The sequence below is a fragment of the Gekko japonicus genome, unplaced genomic scaffold (genome assembly GCF_001447785.1).
Source record: "Gekko japonicus isolate JY-2015 unplaced genomic scaffold, Gekko_japonicus_V1.1 scaffold1563, whole genome shotgun sequence".
In the NCBI taxonomy this organism is placed as follows: domain Eukaryota; kingdom Metazoa; phylum Chordata; class Lepidosauria; order Squamata; family Gekkonidae; genus Gekko; species Gekko japonicus.
The window spans coordinates 347,079-360,223 of record NW_015175405.1 but is presented as its reverse complement, the minus strand read 5'-3'; the positions used below and the strand labels follow the sequence as shown (position 1 = coordinate 360,223).

The 13,145-nt window shown below is 48.1% G+C and overlaps 1 pseudogene; it reads right to left on the bottom strand.

Annotated features, from left to right (window-relative positions):
• Nucleotides 1-13,145, bottom strand: part of LOC107122598 — a 112,221-nt pseudogene that overhangs the window by 24,417 nt on the left and 74,659 nt on the right.

Below are 13,145 nucleotides of genomic sequence, written 5' to 3'. Positions count from 1 at the left end.
CCCCCCCGGTCTCCTTCCCCACCCCCACCCCTAGCGACAAGGCCCGGCAGCCACAAGCCGCCGGGCCTCGCCGATTTTCTTCTTCCCCTTCCCCCAGCTCCAGCGGTCTTCTCCTCTTCCACTGCTGCTGCTGATCTCCTCCTCCCTCCCCCTGCGGCGAGGCCTGAGCAGCTTCCAACCGCCAGCCTGCTGCAGTTCCCAGAGCGTTCCCTGAGCATGCGCAGGAAAGGGTCTTTTACTTTGGGGGGGATTTAAATGTCACCCCGTTTCTTTTTTCAACCTTTTAGATTTTTGTGCACACCTGGGGACTGCCCCAAGTGTGCAGGAAAATCTCCCTGCCCCCCCAGGTGCCCCCAATGTGCGGATTTAGATATCCGCACGCAGGGGGCACCTTCGCTATTAGATATATAGATATCTCAAAGTTCTCCCCAGTGGGAGTTTACATTCTTCTCCTCTATTTTAACTTTACAATGATATTGTGAGATAGTTTAGGCTGACCAAGAGAGAGAGACTGATCCAAGATCACCCAGCAATCTTCCACAGCAGAGTGGGGATTTGAACCTGGGTCTCTTGAATCCGAGTCCCACACTCTAACCACTCCCCCACACCGACTCTCCCCCAAACAGAAAGATGGATGGAGAAGTGATAATCAATCCCCTTCCTCCTCCACAGCCTCCAGTCCAGAGCTGATAGTGGAGCTCCTACCCAGGAGGAGGGAACTCGGTCAGATAAACCCCATCCTTTCAATCCAGCCAGGTCTCAGTCATGCAAGTCAAATCAGTCTTCTTCCCCTCTGACAGATTTATTCCTCATCGATCTGGCATCATGTCCTGCCAAAGGGGCAACTGAGGAGAGATCCATGGGGCCTGCATCTTCCATATTTCTTTTCCCCTCAAAGTATTTATACCTCGTCTTCCCTGTTGGCTTAAGGCAGCTCACCAATAGTAATTCAAAGAATAAAGGTTAAAGGGAAATCAAACACCCAAGTAGCTCCCTCAGCAAGGGGGCAGAGGTGATGAGGAACACTGCCTATTTCCTGGGCCATCTCTGGCACGTCTCTTGCTTTCCCCCACTGTAGCTCCCAACTGCGCTACTTTCAAGGAAGCTCACCCAGTACCCTGCCCCAATCACAAACCAAACTCAGCCAAACTGAGAACAGTGGAGTGCCTGACATCACGCCAACCTGGCGTCTGGAGGTAGCCTCGACACCCCTGGAGAGGGCCAGCCAGGGCAGCCTGCCTGACAATGTCCTGCAGACAGCAGAATTCAGCCCCAGCCCTGTGGGGTGACGCAACAGGGAAGTCCACCCTCTAGGCGGATGGCATCACTGGCACACCCACCGTATGCAGTGGTCTGAAGGTTTAATGTCCTGGCAGCAGTGAGCTGGGGAAGGCAGGGCAGCCATTAAAAGGAAGTGGAGGGTGAGGCCAGAGGCTGGCATAGCCCATTTGCACCTGACTGGCAGCTGCTCCGGCCAATCAACTCAGGAGGGTTGAAGTAGGCATTTATTATTCCTTGCCCATATAAGGGGATAGTTGCTGTTCATGTTCCAGTCATAAGGGGGCAGAAGTGAGCTTGTTTGGTTTGGGCGGGAAAAGTAAGCCTAGTCAATGGAAAATTCCACTCTGGTGATGTAATTGATGACGTGTAACCTTGTTGCAGTATAAAAGCCTGGAGCCTGCATTGCTCTGGGTTCAGTCTGTTTAAAGCGTGCTTCGCTGACTGAACCGGCGCCAATAAAGTTCTTCTCCTTCTGTTGATCTGGTGGTCTGTGCTTGGGCTTAGGCCCCTTTCTCCGTGCTACATTTCTGGTTCCCTGACCGGGAAAGGGGGGAGCACCCAACCAAGGCCGGGTTGTTGGGGCCCTCCTGAGCCACGATTTTGAAGAGAACCGCACTGACTGAGGACTGTTTGGCGGCAAAGGCGCCATTTTCGATTTCGAAAAGCCGATCATTCACTCCTCTCCAGGGCTGGTTCTCACCAAAGTCGCTTGCTCAGTGAACTCAGCCAGGAGGAGAACATCAGGGGAAGACTCCGGAGTCCAGTCTGGTCAGAGTCAGGTCAGTATTAATCGGTATCGGTCCCCTTCAGTCGAAGGGAAGAGGAAGCTTGATCACCTTCCTATCGGGTCAGTTTCTGTCAGGCAGGCTAGGAAAGCCTTGGCTTTCCTATGATCAGGGTGGGATCTGTGTTGAAGTGAATGCATGGTGTGTGAGTGTGAAAAGGCGGACTCCCGTAATAGGAGAAAGTCAAATTGAATTGTGGTCACCTCAAGCTCGCATTTCTCAGTCGAGAGATCGCATCTGAGTCGGGTACAGGTGGAAGCATTTGTGGTTAAGGTCTCCCTTTTATGTGTCTAGGAGCAGTGGACCCCTTACCACTCTCCCTGTTTACCCCACCCTCTGTATACCCAGCTGTCTGTCTTTTGTCTGTTCAAAATGGGAGGGAGTCAGGCAAAGCCCAAAACCCCTCTTCAGTTTATGCTCAAGCACTTTGAAGAAATTTTTGGCACAGCCACTCATGGCGTAGTTTTAAATCCAGTCTGTCTGCAGACATTTTGTGAGGTAAACTGGCCTGCGTTTACAGTGGGATGGCCACCAGAGGGCTCCATGGATCTCTCTCTGCTACACAGAGTCTATCTGGCAGCTACGGATCCCCAAGAGGACCATTCCGATCAGCAGCTCCATTATGTCTACTGCTGGTATGAATATGTGAGGAAAAATCCTTCCAAGGCCAAGCGATTTAAAACCCGACAGGGCTCTGCCCCAGCAGCCAACCAGCCTATAGTTTGCCCAACACCAGGAACTATGCCAGCAATTTGTCCAACCCTGAATACCCCAGAAAGCAGGCCCCAAGGCCCCCAAGTGACTTGCCCGCCACCGGAGGATGATTGGCCCCCACCATACTCTGCTGGGCCATTGCCACCGCCTCCTCTTCCAACTCCGCCCCCAGAAGCAAGAGTGACTAGATCACAGACTGCGCAGGCCCGTGCCGCCCAAGAACTTGCAGCCCAGGAGCAGCTTCAGGAACTGCAAATCAGTGAAGCGCTTAGCCCTTCAGTGCCAGTCTCCACCATTTATCCATCCTTAGTGGACTGTTTGGCTACTGCCTCTGCTCCTGAACCTGAGACCCCTGTCACTCCCATACCTAAGACAGTCCTTAAGAAAAATCCGACAACAGGGACCTGGAGCCCCGCCACTCATTGGAGTCCTACATCAGGACTCAGTGAAATGAACCCTTTTAAAGTGCCTGTAGGCAAATCTCAGGAAACTGGCAATTTAGCAACAGTCTGCCCTCTCCGTCAAGTTCCAGCAGGAGCGGATGGGATTATGAGATGGGTCTATTCTCCTTTCAGTACTGTCGATCTCTGTAATTGGAGAACACAGACGACCCCATATAGTGAAGACCCCCGACCCATGACAGATCTGTTTACAACAATTATGGCTACACATGCCCCTACCTGGCGAGATTGTAGCCAGTTACTTACTGCTTTATTAACTTCAGAAGAGAAGCGGAAAGTCATGGCAGCTGCTAAGAAAACTGTTGAAAACAGAGTCCCTGCTGACCAACAGCCTAATGCAGCTGACTGGGTTCGTGCCCGCTTCCCAGATATAGACCCAAATTGGGACCCCAATGTAGATGCAGATAGAGGAAGATCAGAGGAATACCGAACTGCCATCCTCTTAGGTCTCCAGGAAGCAGGAAAGAAGCCCATGAATATGGCTAAATTGAGGGAGGTCATTCAAGAGCCAACTGAGCCACCCTATACCTTCCTTGAAAGACTGTACAAGGCTTACCGCCTCTACACTCCTTTTGACCCAGAGGAAGAAGCAAACCGTACAATGGTGAATGCATCTTTTGTTAGCCAGGCTGCACCTGACATTAGACGCAAATTACAGAAGTTAGAAGGGTTCCAAGGGATGAACGTGTCCCAATTAATTGAGGTGGCCCAGAAGGTTTTTGTGAATAGAGATAAAGAAGAGAAGAAAGAAGAAGAAGCTAAGCATAGACGAAAGGCAGCAATTTTAGCAGCAGTGATCCAAGGCCATGAGTATGACCGCCCGTCCCCAACATCCAACCTTGAGCCCCGTGGTCCTAGAACCCTAGGCCGGGACCAATGTGCATACTGTAGAGCGGATGGCCACTGGAAAAACGAATGTCCGAACCGCCAGTCCAGACTCCGGGGGAGGGGAGGATCTAGAGGCCAAGGAAGAGGACAGAGCTTTAACCACCTTCCAAGAGGGCAAGTTAATGAAAGCCGGTACAGCCGCACCTACCCTGCAGGGAAGTCGGAAGATGGCTTTGTTGGTATGGCCGGAATGAACTATGATGATTAGGGGCGACCGGGCTCTGTCAATTGTGGCCCTCGGGAGCCCTTGGTCCGCTTAAATATTGAAGGAAATCCTGTTGATTTCATGTTAGACACGGGGGCTGAAGTATCCATTGTAACGACACCCATTGCTCCGCCCACTAAAGATAGCCTAACAGTTGTAGGCATGGCAGGGAAGAAACTTGCTCTCCCATACCTCCAATCAAGAACCTGTTCTCTAGGAGGTCACCGGGTCACCCACCGTTTTCTCTTAAATCCCAGCTGTCCGATTAATTTGCTTGGGAGAGATCTTTTATCTAAAATGCGTGCCTCCATAACCTTTGATACTCCGGATGGCTCAGCACTTCTGTCCTTACCTCCAGAGACTCAAACTTCACTAGTGTGTTGTAATTTAGAGGTTGATGCTACAGAAGAGTGGCGACTTCCTGAGGTCCTAATGGGATGTGGATTTAGAAGACACCCTGATGGTGACCCTGAAGAAGTCCAGTATCAGACTGATAAAGATGCTTTTTATGACAAGGAAAAGGTGCAGGATAAATTGTACTACCGAAATGAAGTGCCAACTGTATGGGCAGAAGATAATCCCCCAGGCTTTGCTAAACACCAACCTCCTGTAGTTGTGGTCCTTAAACCTACTGCCAATCCAGTGAGAGAGCGTCAATACCCTATTCGTGAAGATGCCCGAAGAGTGTTAACCAAACACTTTCAGAGACTCCTGAAAGATGGCATCCTGATCCCCTGTGAATCTGCCTGGAATACTCCGATCCTTCCAGTACCTAAGCCTTCTCCAGACCCCAAGAATCCTGATTACCGCCCAGTCCAAGACCTGAGGGCAGTGAATACTCAAGTAGAAGCTATCCACCCTGTAGTGCCAAATCCCTATACAATCCTGACTCTGATTCCATCCACGGCTGCATGGTTTACTGTCTTGGATTTGAAAGATGCGTTCTTCAGTATTGGACTTCACCACCAGTCCAGAGACATCTTTGCCTTCGAATGGAGAGCCCCTGGAGCCTCCAGCCCATGTCAGTACACTTGGACTCGTTTGCCCCAAGGCTACAAAAATTCTCCTTCATTGTTTGGACAGGCCCTCGGTAAAGACTTAGAGAACTTTGACACCCAAGAAGGGGTCCTTACCTTAATCCAATATGTGGATGACTTGTTACTTTGTGCCCCTGACCCTCATCGATGTTCCCAGGGCACCCTTAACCTTCTCCGTCTCCTTGATGCCTGTGGCTATAAAGTCTCATTCAAGAAGGCCCAGATCTGCTTAACTCGAGTCCAGTTCCTAGGATTTGAAATCTCTAAGAATCAACGGTCTCTCAGTAATGCAAGGAAAGAAACTGTGTGCCAGATACCTCTACCCCAGAGTCGCAAAGAGCTACGAGGCTTCTTAGGTGCAGCTAGCTACTGTCGGTTATGGATTCCCTCCTTTGCTCTTTTGGCCAAACCCTTATATGAAGCTACCAAAGGGGGGACACAGGAACCTTTTGTCTGGGGCCCAGATCAAGATGTTGCCTTTAGGACCCTGAAACAACGGCTCATTGAGGCTCCTGCCTTAGGACTGCCAGATCCAGAAAAACCTTTTTCCCTTTGCGTAGATGAGAAGCAAAGTGTTGCTTTAGGTGTCCTTCTCCAGAAACTTGGGACTCACAATCGGCCTGTGGCCTACCTTAGCCAAAACCTGGATGCTGTAGAAGCCGGTCTGCCCCCTTGCTTACGTGCTGTTGCTGCCTGCTGTAGACTTATTGAAGCAGCAAACAAATTCACCTGGGGAGCCCCACTCACAGTGTTTGTATCACACGGAGTTAAGACCATTTTAGAAGCTCGTGGTCACAAATATCTGACAGTTTCACGTATGGCCAGGTACCAAGCAGTTCTCCTCGAGAACCCAGGTGTATCTCTAGCTCCTGTCATCAACATAAATCCAGCCACCTTGTTGCCAGTACCATGTGAAGATGTTGAGCATGATTGCCTAGTAACCACTGACCAGCTGTTTGCATCTCGTCTTGACCTTCGTGACCAACCCCTTCAGCAGCCAGACTTAATATTGTACTGTGATGGTAGCAGTTTCATCAACCCTCAAGGACGTCGCAAAGCAGGCTATGCTGTTGTAGATGACCATCAGGTGATACAAGCAGAATCTCTACCCGTTGGAACATCTGCTCAACTAGCAGAAATAATAGCCCTGACAGTTGCCCTACATCTAAGCAAGAATGCAGCTGCAAATATATTCACCGATTCAATGTTTGCTTTCAAGGCAGCCCATGCACATGGAATGCTGTGGCAACACCGAGGATTTATTACAGCCGCTGGAAAGGATATCAAATATGGGCCAAATCTTCGTCTTCTGCTAGAAGCCATCAATCTGCCAACTAAGATTGCAATAATCCACTGTCGAGGACATCAACGGAAGTCTGACCCAATTGCAGAAGGAAATGGTCGTGCTGATAAAGCAGCTAAGGAAGCAGCAGAAGGAAAACTTTGTCTCCGCACTCTAGTTCCTAGTCCGTCAGTCTTAGCCTGTCCTGTCTTCCCCACTCCAGTCTCAGCTTGGACGCCTCGTTACACCAAACATGAAGACTACCTCTGTGACCAGCAATCAGCAAAAAAGAATGAGGAAGGTTGGTGGATCTTGCCAACAGGAAAAATTTGGATTCCAGCCTCCTTAGGCTATGAAATAATGAAAGCCCTTCATGCTAATACCCATTATGGATCTTCCAGTCTTGTTAAAGCCTTAGACCGCTGGGCTCATCTGGAACGGAAGACAGCATTAGCAGACCTCGTGTGCCGTCAGTGTGTTACCTGTGCCCGAAACAATCCTAGAGAAGGTCCCCGACGACCTCCAGGAATCAATACCCCAGGACCAGCCCCAATGACTTCGCTTGTTGTTGATTTCACCGAGATGCCAAAAGTTGGTCGTCATCACTACCTGTTGGTGTTTGTCTGTACGCATACTGGATGGATAGAAGCGTTTCCAACTGCCACTGAAAAGGCCTCAGAAGTTGCCCGAGCCATGTTAAGGGATCTAATTCCAAGATTCGGATTACCTACCTGGGTTTCCTCTGATAATGGACCAGCCTTCATCTCTGAATTAACTCAGCAAGTTGCCAAAGCCTTAGGAATCATCTGGAAATTACACTGTGCCTATCGTCCCCAGAGTTCAGGAGCAGTAGAACGAGCTAATAGAACTCTTAAAGCCTCCTTGCGGAAGTTCACCCAAGAGACTGAACAGCCATGGCCTAAGATTCTACCTCTAGTGTTATTCCGACTGCACTGCCTCCCTTCCAAACGAACTTCAGTTTCTCCTTATGAGGCAATGTTTGGCCGTCCTCCCCCACTGACCATGGGAGTTCATACCGATGCTTATGGGTTTCATCAGTTAATCACCTCAGCAGAATTACAAGCCCTTGGACGACAAGTTGAGAAACTCCAAAGACATTACTCTGCCTGTCTCCCAGTTCCCTTGTTTGATTCTGTGTGTCATGTCAGTCCTGGAGATTCAGTATGGGTTAAAAATTGGAGACCAGAGCCCTTAGGGCCAAGGTGGGAGGGACCTTTCACTGTTTTACTCAGTTCCCCTACAGCTGTGAAGGTCGTTGAGAGGAAACCCTGGATCCACTGGACGAATTTGAAGCTTGCCCATACTAGATGGACTGCTGAGCCAGGATCTAATCCTACTACTGTGAAGCTTAGACGTGTCGTGCCCAGTAATCCAGCAAGCTCTGCTTCTCTTGGGCCCACGCCCCAAGAGGACACAGCTGAAGATTGACTCCAGAACCCCTGCTGAGACCTACCGGAAACGGTCTCCCTGCGCACGGGTGAAAAATCAGACCTTCGTTGGAGCATCAGGCCCTGCTCTAGTCACACCGGAAGCTGACTAGTCGACGCACAGGCCCAAGATGTGGATGCTTCTGTTAAATTGTGTTTTTGTACCTTCTATGATCTGCATCCCAGTTATGGGGTTTCCTGCTTGTACCTCTTGCATTACTTCCACTTTTCGTGAAGGTCAAGTCTCACAAACCCTCATTTATCATTCTGACTTTGATTGTATTTCGTCTGTAGTTACCCAATGTTCTCATGAGGGCATAAGTTACAGTGTTTGTGTAAATCAAGGGAAATTTATGTGCTTTCGACCCCAGTCCAATGTGACTCGGGCCCGTATTAATGTTTATGCTTATATTAGTGGATGGTACACAAGTCCTGATACTTTCACCTCTTCCCTTTTAGCGTCCAATGTCACTTCCCAGTCTAGTCAAAGTATGCAAGTCTGTTTTGACATATGTCATGCCATCTCTCGAAGTCGAAAGTATAGTGCAGGGGAAATTAGACAAACGTGTGGAGGGCTAGCTAAAGAGCAGAGCTATGCCAAAGAAGGGAAAATGTTTCTGTCATCAACTTATGAACTTGAAGCACAAGTCTGGTATGTCTCTAATGATGGTAATATCTCAGATGGACCTCAAGGTGGAATAGTGGGAGGAGGGAAAGCCCACCCGTACTTTAAGTTATCCCAGGGAACTAGTCTAACCCCTTGCAGCCATAACCACTGCACTCCCTTGTGCTTACATTTCCGAGCATCCGAGAACCAGGGAAGAAAGAAACTGATGTATGGGGTTGGCATAGATATTGGTGGTCGAAAAAGTCCATACGGACGCATTGTCATAGAAACTATTAGTTCAAAAATCCAAAGCACTGAAATGAAGATTCACACAACCTTTTGGTCAGAAATGGGGAAAGTAATAGAAATCCCCCCAGTGACCAAGAATCTATTTATCGATCTTGCTGAAAGAATTGCAGGAGAACTATCAGTTAAGAATTGTTATGTCTGTGGAGGTACCAATATGGGAGAACAATGGCCCTGGGAGGCCAAAGAGGTAGAACTTAATAATATCTCCCATGCTTTCAACCTTTCCTGGAATAATATCCACCGCCCCAGTAGATGGATCCTGAAAAATCCCTTAGTTGGTCATACTTGTTTTATACGACAGGGAGCTCCTTTTAACATTTCAGTGGGAGCCCTAGATTGTGAAGAAGGATGGTTCTGTAATGGCACCCAGCCTAAAGCCTATATTAATTTTGCTAATCCGAATGTCACCCAAGCCCCACCTTATGTTAATATGAGTCGTTTACAAGTCCTATGGGACAACCCCTGTAGCACTTCTAAAGAATGGAGAGCTCCAGACTCCTTATACTGGATATGTGGTTCAGCTGCCTATGCAACCCTGCCCCTTACATGGAATGGTGCTTGTATATTAGGTACTATAAAACCTAGCTTTTTCCTCCTACCCCTCACTGTCGGAGAAAGGTTAGGAGTCCCAGTATATGATGAGTTAGGACGCTCAAAGCGAGAAATACGGGGATTAGCTGTAGGTAACTGGAAAGATGATGAATGGCCTCCAGAACGTATTATTCAAGTATATGGTCCAGCTACCTGGGCAGCTGATGGTACATATGGTTATAGAACCCCCATTTATATGCTAAATCGAATAATTAGACTACAAGCGGTTTTAGAAATCATAACTAATGAAACTTCCCTGGCTCTGTCTGTATTAGCCGAAACCAACACACAACTTCGCACTGCTGTTTACCAGAACCGACTTGCCTTAGATTTCTTATTAGCAACTGAAGGAGGAGTTTGTGGAAAGTTTAACCTTTCAAATTGTTGTTTACAGATTGATGACAATGGTAAAGCTATTGAACAGATTACAGAACATATGCGTAATTTAGCCCATGTCCCAGTCCAAACCTGGACAGGAATAGATACTGAAGATTGGTTCGGAAACATACTTGGAGATTGGAAACGTATATTGTTCTTAATAGCTTTAGCCTTTGGTGGTTTGTTACTTCTCCCTTGTTTGATACCTTTGGTTAAGAATGTAGCTACCAAAACAGTTAATGCAATGTTAGCTCACAATGATACTGTTAAACTTTTATATTTGGTTACTGCTAAAAGGAACAGGTTGAACACTAATGCATAAATTCTTCCACAGGTTAAAGAAGAAAAGTACTGTTAGTTACTGTATACTCTCCAGGCAAGGAATAAATGCCATGCCATGTTGTTGGTCGGTCTCTCTCTCTGTCCCAGAGAAAGGACCGAAAGGGGGGAATGAAGTAGGCATTTATTATTCCTTGCCCATATAAGGGGATAGTTGCTGTTCATGTTCCAGTCATAAGGGGGCAGAAGTGAGCTTGTTTGGTTTGGGCGGGAAAAGTAAGCCTAGTCAATGGAAAATTCCACTCTGGTGATGTAATTGATGACGTGTAACCTTGTTGCAGTATAAAAGCCTGGAGCCTGCATTGCTCTGGGTTCAGTCTGTTTAAAGCGTGCTTCGCTGACTGAACCGGCGCCAATAAAGTTCTTCTCCTTCTGTTGATCTGGTGGTCTGTGCTTGGGCTTAGGCCCCTTTCTCCGTGCTACAGGGTGTGACGACCCTAAGAGGGGGTAGGAAGAGGAGGAGGCCATCATACCCGAGAGCACTATCCCTCCTGAGGGCCAGGGATTCAGGCCTGAGAGGAGAGGTTAGTCCTCTTGCTAGCTAACTGGCTACAGTGGAGGGCAGAAGAAAAGGGGAGGACCTGCGGTGCAGCTACCCCCTCCCCTCTCTACTCTGAGGCCTGCCAAGGTCTCCAAGAGGGACTCTAGAGGGTGTGCTGTCCCTGCCCAACCCTGATGGTGTGGAAGACACACTGGGCTTACCAGATTGCCAGCCACAGGTGACTGTCTCCGACCCCCACCTGTAGCCCCCTGTTGCTGGACTACAGCAGGAGCAAAAATGGGGGCGGGGGCAGGAGGTGGTATCACTTCTAGTTGTATCTGGAAGTAATGAAGCCACAGCCCTCAGTTTCCAAGACCTGAACCAGGCTGTTCATGAGATGAGGTTGTGGAGGTCATTCATTCATACATACATACACAGGGTCACCATAAGTCAGAACGGGCTTGACTTCACATAACACATTCGAGAAGGGCCTGTTAGATGGGGTGGGGGCCTAATGTTTATACAGCTTCTCACTAAAATAAATCATAACACTATTTATTGATGCTGACATGAGATTATCGAGACATCCGAAGACAGGCTCAAAGTTGTTACCAAATGAAAACCAATGAAAACCAGTAGACGTATCCAAACATATTAAAACAACAGGGCAGAAAATATCCATTAGCAGAAGCATTTGAGACCTGGTAGAAGACAGTATTTATAGCTGCAAGGGTTTGTTGATGGGAAGTAAGGGAACTACACTCACTAAAACTTGGTCGACATTTTGAGCACTGTAATGGTTTCTATATGGATTCTTTGATAGGAAGTGAGGTGTGCACTCTGACTGAAGCTCTTTCCGCACTCTCAGCACTGATGTGGTTTCTCTCCGGAATGGATTCTTTTATGGGAAGTGAGGTTTGCAGTCCGACTGAAGCGCTTTCCACATTCTGAGCAATGATGTCATTTCTCTCCTGTATGGGTTCTTTCATGGGAAGTGAGGGAGCTTCTCTTATGAGAACTCTTTCCACACTCAGAGCACAGATATGGTCTCTCTCCTCTATGGATTCTTTGATGGGAAGTGAGGGAGCCACTATCATGGAAACTCTTTCCACACTTTGAGCACTAATATGGTTTCTCTCCTCTATGGATTCTTTGATGGGAGTGAGGGAGCTTCTTGTATGAAAACTTTTTCCACATTCTGAGCACTATGGTTTCTCTCCTGTATGGATTCCTTGATGGGAAGTGAGGGAGCTTCTCTTATGAAAACTTTTTTTCACACACCAAGCACTGTAATGGTTTTTATATGGATTCTTTGATGTGAAGTGAGATTTACACTCTGACTGAAGCGCTTTCCACACTCTGAGCACTGATACCGTTTCTCTCCTGTATGGATTCGTCGATGGGAAGTGAGGTTTGCACTCTGACTGAAGCGCTTTCCACACTCTGAGCACTGATACCGTTTCTCTCCTGTATGGATTCGTCGATGGGAAGTGAGGTTTGCACTCTGACTGAAGCGCTTTCCACACTCTGAGCACTGATACCGTTTCTCTCCTGTATGGATTCGTCGATGGGAAGTGAGGTTTGCACTCTGACTGAAGCGCTTTCCACACTCTGAGCACTGATACCGTTTCTCTCCTGTATGGATTCGTCGATGGGAAGTGAGGTTTGCACTCTGACTGAAGCGCTTTCCACACTCTGAGCACTGATACCGTTTCTCTCCTGTATGGATTCGTCGATGGGAAGTGAGGTTTGCACTCTGACTGAAGCGCTTTCCACACTCTGAGCACTGATACCGTTTCTCTCCTGTATGGATTCGTCGATGGGAAGTGAGGTTTGCACTCTGACTGAAGCGCTTTCCACACTCTGAGCACTGATACCGTTTCTCTCCTGTATGGATTCGTCGATGGGAAGTGAGGTTTGCACTCTGACTGAAGCGCTTTCCACACTCTGAGCACTGATACCGTTTCTCTCCTGTATGGATTCGTCGATGGGAAGTGAGGTTTGCACTCTGACTGAAGCATTTCCCACACTCTGAGCACTGATACGGTTTCTCTCCAGTATGGATTCTTCGATGGGAAGTGAGGTTTGCACTGTGAGTAAAGCACTTTCCACACTCTGAGCACTGATATGGTTTCTCTCCTGTATGGATTCTTTGATGTGAAGTGAGGTTTACACTCTGACTGAAGCGCTTTCCACACTCTGAGCACTGATATGGTTTCTCTCCTGTATGGATTCTTTGATGGGAAGTGAGGGAGCTGCCCTTACGAAAACTCTTTCCACACTCTGAGCACCAAATCTTGTTCTCCCAAATATCTCCTGAAGAAATAAAAGTAGCAGAA